Source organism: Ictidomys tridecemlineatus, chromosome 3 (assembly GCF_052094955.1).
Source record: "Ictidomys tridecemlineatus isolate mIctTri1 chromosome 3, mIctTri1.hap1, whole genome shotgun sequence".
Lineage (NCBI taxonomy): Eukaryota > Metazoa > Chordata > Mammalia > Rodentia > Sciuridae > Ictidomys > Ictidomys tridecemlineatus.
The window spans coordinates 106,707,879-106,716,032 of NC_135479.1; the positions used below are offsets into that span (position 1 = coordinate 106,707,879).

Here is an 8,154-nt window from a genome sequence, read left to right on the forward strand (position 1 = left end):
AGGCTGGCTTCTTAAACTTTAGACGTCAGCAAAATGTCACTTAGAAGAATCCTTACCTGACCCCTTATCTCAAGTTAAGTTTCCCAAGCCCTTGTTTTCTATCACATCCTTCTTATTTTCTTCTAAGCATTTAACGCTATCTGGATTTTCTTTAAAAAAAAAAAAAAAATGGTGGGCTGGCTTTGTAGCTCAGTGGTAGAGTGCTTGCCTAGCACTTGTGAGGCACTGGGTTCAAGCACCACATATAAATAAATAAAATAAAGGTACTGTGTCCATCTACAACTAAAACTATATTTTTAAAAAATTGTGTTGACTGTCTGTTCCCTTCAAGAGAATGTGAAATTGGACTGTAAAAAGACCTGACCAATCCTGTTCCCTTCCATAGCCCCACTGTCTCGCACATGGTAGACGCTTGGGATACCGACATACAGTGCAAAGTTTGGTGATGAACATTGTTTTCTTTTTTTTGGATTGAGGATTGAACCCACAGGTGCTCTACTTCTACTACTGAGCTGCACCCTTAGTCCTTTTATTTTTTGAGACAGGGTTTCTCTAAGTTGCTCAGGGTCTCACTAAATTTCTCAGTTTGGCTTTGAACTTGTTACCCTACTGTCTCAACCTCTCAAACTGCTGGGATTACAGTGCAGTGTGTGCCACTGTGCCTTGCCCTTTTGATTTTTTGAGACAGGGTCTGGCTAAATTGCTTAGGCTGGCCTCAAACTTGGGTTCCTTCTGCCTCAGTCTTCCAAGTCACTGGGATTATTTATAGGCACATGCCACTGTGCAAGCTAGTAATGAACTTTTATCCACTTAATAAATATTCCTAAGAATGAACTGAATTTAAAAGTAAACTCCTGAATTTGTTCGATTATGCTTACTTTTCTCTAGGCATCTCCTAATAACAAAGCATTATTCTAATAGCTTCCCCAATTCTGATCATATGCATTTCAAAAGGGCCAGAGAGGAAAAAAAACCTAAAAAAACAAATTTTAATTAAACTTTAAGCCCAAGCATGCTAGATTGGGGTCATTCCAAGAAAACACAAGTGCAAACTAAACCACTGACAGTTGTGCAACATTCTAATTTTTCTTCTACATAAAAGAAACAATGGGGGCTGGGGATGTGGCTCAAGCGGTAGCGCGCTCGCCTGGCATGCATGCGGCCAGGGTTCGATCCTCAGCACCATATACCAACAAAGATGTTGTGTCCACCGAAAACTAAAAAATAAATATTAAAAAAATTTTCTCTTTCTTTTTTTTTTTAAGAGAAACAATGGTGCAAAGGGGCTGGAAACCCTAATTGCCTAATAAAGATCCTGTAAATATTAAGTTAAATACAAATCACAATTACACACATCAAACACATCCTTTCATTTATAAAGGAGGAAAAAAAACCCACATATCAATATCCATCCTTGAGGGAAATTTCCCTAGTAGTACCTCTCAAACTAAACACATAAATTCATAAAAAAGCAATATAATTGAGTCTATTATTCATTAGACTCAGTTAAATGCCTAATTATCTTCACACCCTACCTCTGCTTTATGCTTGATGACCTCTGATTACATTAGAAACAAGCAAAGCCAATGACATCTGGCCACTGCTTTTCTTTTTCACTCTTCTTGAACCCAGAGGTTCTCACTTTGCTATGTATTACATAATCTTCTGGAGACCCTGAAAAACACTGAAAGCCAGACAGTATTTCAAACCAGTGAACCAATTTCAGAGGGTGGTGGGGCTCAGGTGGCATTATTTTTAAAGCTTCCAATGTGCTGCCCTAGCCCCTCACCTCTCTAAAGTGCAGTACATAGACACCACCTGGAGGATGCTAGGAACGCAGACCTTCAACCAGCCACCAACACCCCCACAGACTTTCTGAATCAGAATCTTTTAAACAACATCTCCAGGTGATTTGCATATTGGAAGTCTGAGCATCATCAAATACCCACTTAGGAAAATTAACCTTTTAAAGCTTCAGTTACCTCATCTGTAAAATAACAGCAATAATATCGTCCTCATGGGCTTACTATGAGGACTAAATGAAATAAAACGTGCTAAATGTGGAGGTTAGGGCTGGGCTGGCACCGAGATAAGCAGATGGTGCTTATCTTGTATTAATACAAGTCCACACTCTAGGCTTCCTCTAATTCATTCTTACTTGCCTACATTGGTTCCATTTACAAACTCCACTGCTAGCTCCCAAATGTGTCTTATATGATACCAACTTATATGATACAGTTAAATATGCAAATAAATCCTAGTGGATCTAGTTTCTCCTTCCAAGCAGTAAGCCTTCTCCTAGAGTTCAAGGATTCTAGTTCTTCTAGGATGTCAAATGCCTGATGTTGTTTCTCTGCAAATATAAGTTCTCATACATTCCTGACGGTAGACTTTCTGGTTTCTTCTCTCACATGCTCTCCTCTTCTGTAATCCTTCTACCTGCCTCATAGTCTTCCTGCAACTGAACTATTTTTTTTCTAGGTATGACTTGTACTGTTAAAAGTCCTATAATAGGCACTTCTAGCAACTAGCAGAGAGCAACAAAGTACATGAACCTTTTCCAACTGATGCTTGAGAGATTAATGTCTCAATAAGCTTCCCTTATAAGGTCACTTTTCAACAATGGAGAAATTGCTAAATGAAATTATGTTAATGAATTTATATTCCAAATAACCCTGAGTAGGTTACTGGGCTTCTGTAAATATTTTTAGTAAACAGACACCAAAGTAGTGCCCATCAGGAGTTAGCGGAGACTAAATGCCTCTCTCTGATTATACTCATCTCCATTTTCAATAGGGTTCCTTCACCAGAAGGTCAAGGGAAGCCTTAGATAACACTCAAGAATTAGCTTCTGGAACTGGACACTGAAAGATCCTTCTGAACAAAATAGAAAAATGTGAGTCTAATGACAGTGGCTAGATGGCTTCAAAATTGGCCAATCCATCATAGCTGGGTTTCATTTTGGCATACATTTTTAAAAACGGTTCAACTTTTAAGAATAAATCTGAGGTATTGAGTTTAAGGGAAACATAAAATCACGTTGAATACCTCTTTCTGTGGCCCTTACACATTCTCAGTAGATAGTGAGTACAAAGTACCTCTACTCCATTGCCATTTCCCAATTTTGCCCTTGAAATTCCCGCTGGCTGCAGCAGTACCACTCTCGGGTGTATTCTGAGATATATGGAAGAATGTCTTTCATTCAAGCCTCAAGAAAAGGGAAGCCTGTTGCCTTGATATGCTGAGGTAGAAGACACACCTGGGTTTTTAAAGAAATGTTTAAAAAGATACATTATATACTGTTTATAAACAGGGTACTACTTTCTTGTAGGTAGAACAGTCCCTGAATATGGGAATTTTATAGATTTGGGGGTTGTGGCATGCAACCCAAAGCAAGCAGGAACAGAGACTGGGATAGCCTTGGGATTCCTTGGAAGGAAAAGAAGTGTGGAGCAAAAGCAGACACACCTCTGCACTCAGGGGGGTATAGTCTGAGAACACCGTGTTACAGAGTAGCCAGTAGGAAAGCAATGACTGGATGGGTCAGGGAAGCCAGGAAAACTGGAGCAAACAGTACACAAATCAGATAGAAGAGCAACAATACTGATTTGAAAGCTGGCCTTTTTGTCTCTGTTTTATTATAAACAGCTTTACCCACTGGAAGAAGAAGAGGAACCTGCTCTAGTTGACATTACATCCCTTCATTTCCCTGAATAAGGAATGTTACAAATCTTTATCATTCTCTTCTGTCAGGCTTAATCATCAACTACTTTCCCCTTAGTATTTTCACTCATTCATTCATTAGTTCATTCACTCAAGTCCTGTGTGAGAGGCAGCAGCAGTGAAGATGACAAGTCCTGCCCTCAAGTTAAACTGAACCTTATGAATGAGGCACACCTGAAGAAGATTGGGGGGGGGGGAACGTGACCACTCAGCTCAAATATCTCCAAAATAATTACCAGAATGCTGGGCAGGGAACCGAGTATGCCCTTCCAGAATGTGCTGATATCCAATAAAATTAGAGAGCTTGCAATAGTATAAAGGAACTATTTAATACTGTCAGAGTCAGTGATAAATCTTCAAAAGCAAAATCCACAACCAAAATACCAAATACAGTTTTACATAAAAGAAATAATTTGAGTCTTTGCTTTCCCATTGAGAGTAAGTGAATGCAGAACTATGAAATGTTTTAACAGGATTGGTGCTTCTTTATACTACAAGAGCCTGTTCAAAATGTATAGCTTAGGAGTGTTGTAGAAACCAATATTTTAGCCTGGGGTGGGTAAAATTTGTTTTACATAAAAACCCAGATAGTAAATGCTATCTTTGCAGGCCATGTATCCTCCATCTGTCTTTGTACAGAAAATAGTCACAGAAAATATTAAACAAATGGGTGTGGCTATGTTCCCTGCAGATACCCAAATCCATGGATGCTCAAGTCACTCACATAATAGCATAGTATTGCACATAACCTCTGCATATCTTTAATTCATCACTATTTTATACTTTTATTCATCACTATATTACTTATAATACCAAATGCAATGTAAATGCTATGTTTAGGAAATAATGACAAAAAAAAGTCTGCACATGTTTGGCACATTTTTTCCCCAATATTTTAAGTCCATGGTTGGCTGAATCTACAGATATGGAACTTATGAATCCCATGGGATGACTATATTTACAAAACAGGCCTAGTCTGCAAATGTTTGTTCTAGTCCTATGAAATGGAATCCCTTGGGGCATCAATAAAATCTCCCAAAATATCTCTTCCCTTGGTTTCCTCATGATCCTTAAGGGCCGTGCTACTGAAAGGAGATCCTAGTCAAGCTGGTAACATATTCCCTACATGAAATAGTTCCTGGAGGGTGGGCATGGCTGGTATTAATCACCTGGGCTGTGGATGCAACAGGAGGGCAAGAGTCCTTGGCTTCCTAGTTTACTACCTATGTTAGGGGTCAGAAACACATGGGATGGTAAACACATGGGATGGGATGATTAAAAAATCTGCACCAGCTTTCTAGTTTTTATTCTTCAATGTCTCAGAGCTTCAGGGAGCTCAAATTTTTCATTTGTCAGCCTTTCAAGACCCTGCCCTAGAGATGTTCTGTGACTTCATCTTCCTCTCACATGACCCCTACATATCACCATACCTTCATCTTCCCCTTTTTCCTCTAATTCACAATGTGCCAAGAGATGCAGTAACAAAAGCAAATCAATATTTATAATATGTAATTTTTATTAAAAATAATTGTCAAAAATCCCAAAAGAGATGTCTAGCAAAGAGCCTACAAAACTGCAACTTTTTTTTTTTTTTTAATGTGGCACTGGGGATTGAACTGGGAAGATTGGGTACTCTACCACTCAACTGTACCCTCAGCTCATTTTTATTTTTTTATTTTGAGACAGGGTCTCATTAAGGGATCCTCCTGCATCAGCCTCCCAAGCTGCTGGGCTTACAGGTATGTGCCACCATATGCAGCCTGCAATTTTTGAATGCATCTGTTACACAAGATTATATATAAGGGTACCCTGTTTGATCACACATGTTGACTTCAGTCATGTGGCCATACAACGTGGTTCTTTACCATACAATGGGATCTAATACACAGCAAGCAATAATAACCAACAATACCTACGAAACTGCAATAGAAAATTGTATTTGGCCTGGATATTATATAGTGGTGAAAAAAGAGTTTCTATCTGAATCATCCAATGGTGGACAGAACAAAGAGGTTGAGCATGGGGGAAAGGCAAATTATTTACCAGAAGGGAAAGATGAACGTATTCAGTGCATCATTTTCTCAGAGATGAAGAGAATTGAGTCTGAACTTGAATACAACCCACCAAATTAAATAGAGCTTGAATCTTGCCTTCTTCAAACTCTCTGGAGAAACATGCTAGAATATATTATAACAAACATTGCAGCTGCATCAATGATACCTAAAACCCAGTAAAGGGCACTATAATAGACCTTTTCATCAACTAAGATAATTTTTAAATTAAAAATAAGATATACTTACCTGTAGAATTTCAGATGAGATTAAATCAATAGCTGAAGTTTTTTGTGGTTTTCTGTATTCCATTCTTTAATTAAACATTCAGATTTGCTGTGAAATACTTAACAGAAGAAAAAGATTATATTGTGACAAAACTGGTACTATAACATCTAAAATCAATGTTCTACACTTAGAAAATTGCTATAGAAGTAATTATGTATCAACACTTTTTTTCAATTTTGGAAAAGCACTGATCCCTTCTTCTACCTCCTGGCTCTCAAATAACCTCATGCTCTAATCTGGAATTATATTTGGTCACTGTTTGATAACAGACTATTTTTAGGGCTAGAGTTACCCAATGACCATTCATTCTGAATGAGGTTTTGTCTAACAGGGAAAAAAAAAAAAGCAGACTCTATTACATATTCCCATCTCTTCCATAATTTGTGTTTCTATCAGTCATCAACACATTCTGAGAGCAGGAGCTCAGCTCCCTGTTTGAGCCCAAGATACCTGGGGAGCTGCAGAGAGGAAAACAAACAAACTTGTTTTTGGTTAAAGGCTGCCAACTCAAATCTTCCTTACTTCTGGAAACAGAAAAAAAAGGCATGGTTGGGCAATTTTCCCCCCTTACAAAGGAGTCACTCCTAAAGGCCGGCACAGACGGCCAGATCTGCTCTGCAAAAAAAAAAAAAAAAAAAAAAAAAAAAATCTCTAGCCTGGTCCAGTAGTGAAAAGAATAAATACGAATGCAACGATTACCTATGCACACTGCTGGCATCATTCCTTACTGCTTGGAAAAGTGAGGCAACGTTGCACCTCCAAGATTTCTTTTAAAATGCTAGTATACTACTCATTAAGACCGCCTCTTAAGAATCATGCAGCCCCAGCCCCTCTGGGTTTCCTTTTTCTCTTCCCCTCCCCCCCCGCCCCCCCCCCCCGCCTCTCGGTCGAATTTCCCCGCTCCCATGGGTGCAGATTTTTCTCCAGTTCTCCCCGTGAAATGCCCTCCTACAATCCGGCTCTGGGGCCCTTCCCCACCGCCACGGAAATGCGTTCGCTCCAAACCTATTGGAGACCCACCAATACTATTAGCACCGTTCGGGTCTTTTCGCGTCGCAGAGACAGACCCCCTCCCTAGTAGTTGGAGCGGCACCGGGCGACCAAAAGGCAGGGCTTGCGCCCTAGGGCAGGAGAGGGTGAACAACCTGCGGCTGCGGCCTGGGCTCGCCACGTGCACCGGCGTCCCTCTGTGTTGCCCACGGCCCCACTAGACTCCTTCTCCCGCGCACACAGGGGCCAGGAATTGCCGCCAACAAGGCCCAAGACCCCAGGGCGTGGCGGCTCGAGGCGCAAACCCTACTGCGCTTTGTAGAGGGCCGAAAAAGTGGGCGGCGCCTCCGGGCCTCGCCGGCTGATTTTCCGCTTTCCCAAAAGGTTAAGTCCCGGGACCATGCCTGTCAGCCAGCCTGGGTCTCAACCGCCTCCGGGTGGACACAAGGCCCCTGCCTCACACTCACCTCCCGCGCGCGCAGCGCCCACTCAGCTCCAACGCGGGCCGCGCTCCAGCCCTGCGCGCACACAGAACCTCCCCGCAGCCGCATGCACGCCCGGGCGCGCGCAGACCTCGCGCTGGGGCTGCGGCCCAAGCTATCCTAGCTTGCACGCGCGGGCCCAGGCCCGCGGCATCCTTGCGCGCTCGCCTTGGCGCTCTCTCTAGATCTTGCGTTCCAAACACTGTGGTGTTATGAATGCATTCGGTAGTTGTGACTGATAGAGGTTAGACAACTTAATGGCAGACTTCAGGCTAAGATTTCTGTTTAAGACCCGCTACTCTGTATCTCTTGTCGTTTTCCAAGCTGTGTAAATGCACGGCCTCCAGGAGGTCCTGGAGGGATTTTCTTTTTGAAATCCAAACACAGCTAATTAGGAAAGAAGAAACCTTGGGGTGGTGGTGGTGATGGGTATTCTTTGTTCTCCGAGAGTGTAAGTGATCCTTTTTGAACTGATGGGGAATAAAAGTTGAGTCCCCATCATATTACAATGATCTGTGTGGACTGGAGTTCCAAGGAATCTTGTGCTCTCAAGAGATTCCTCTTGAAACCAACAGTTCAAGAAAGCTCCCCCCCCCCCCGCCCCCTACTCAAGGCTCCCT

General features: G+C 41.7%; 1 protein-coding gene across 9 annotated transcripts in view; it reads right to left on the reverse strand.

The window, feature by feature from the left end:
* B3galnt1 (beta-1,3-N-acetylgalactosaminyltransferase 1 (Globoside blood group)) overlaps positions 1-7,710 on the reverse strand; it is a 29,800-nt gene extending 22,090 nt beyond the window's left edge. For 3 of the 9 annotated variants that reach the window (XM_021735238.3, XM_040270024.2, XM_005338295.5), the window contains exons 1-2: positions 7,520-7,710; positions 6,024-6,120 (exon numbers count right to left, since the gene is read on the reverse strand). The gene's annotated coding sequence lies outside the window, so the exon portion shown is untranslated. Of the gene's footprint in view, positions 1-3,098; positions 3,260-6,023; positions 6,121-7,082; positions 7,103-7,207; positions 7,438-7,519 lie in introns of those variants that run through there. The other 6 variants (XM_040270025.2, XM_021735236.3, XM_040270022.2 and 3 more) reach the window with 4 other exon arrangements.
* Between the last annotated feature and the right edge of the window lie 444 nt (positions 7,711-8,154).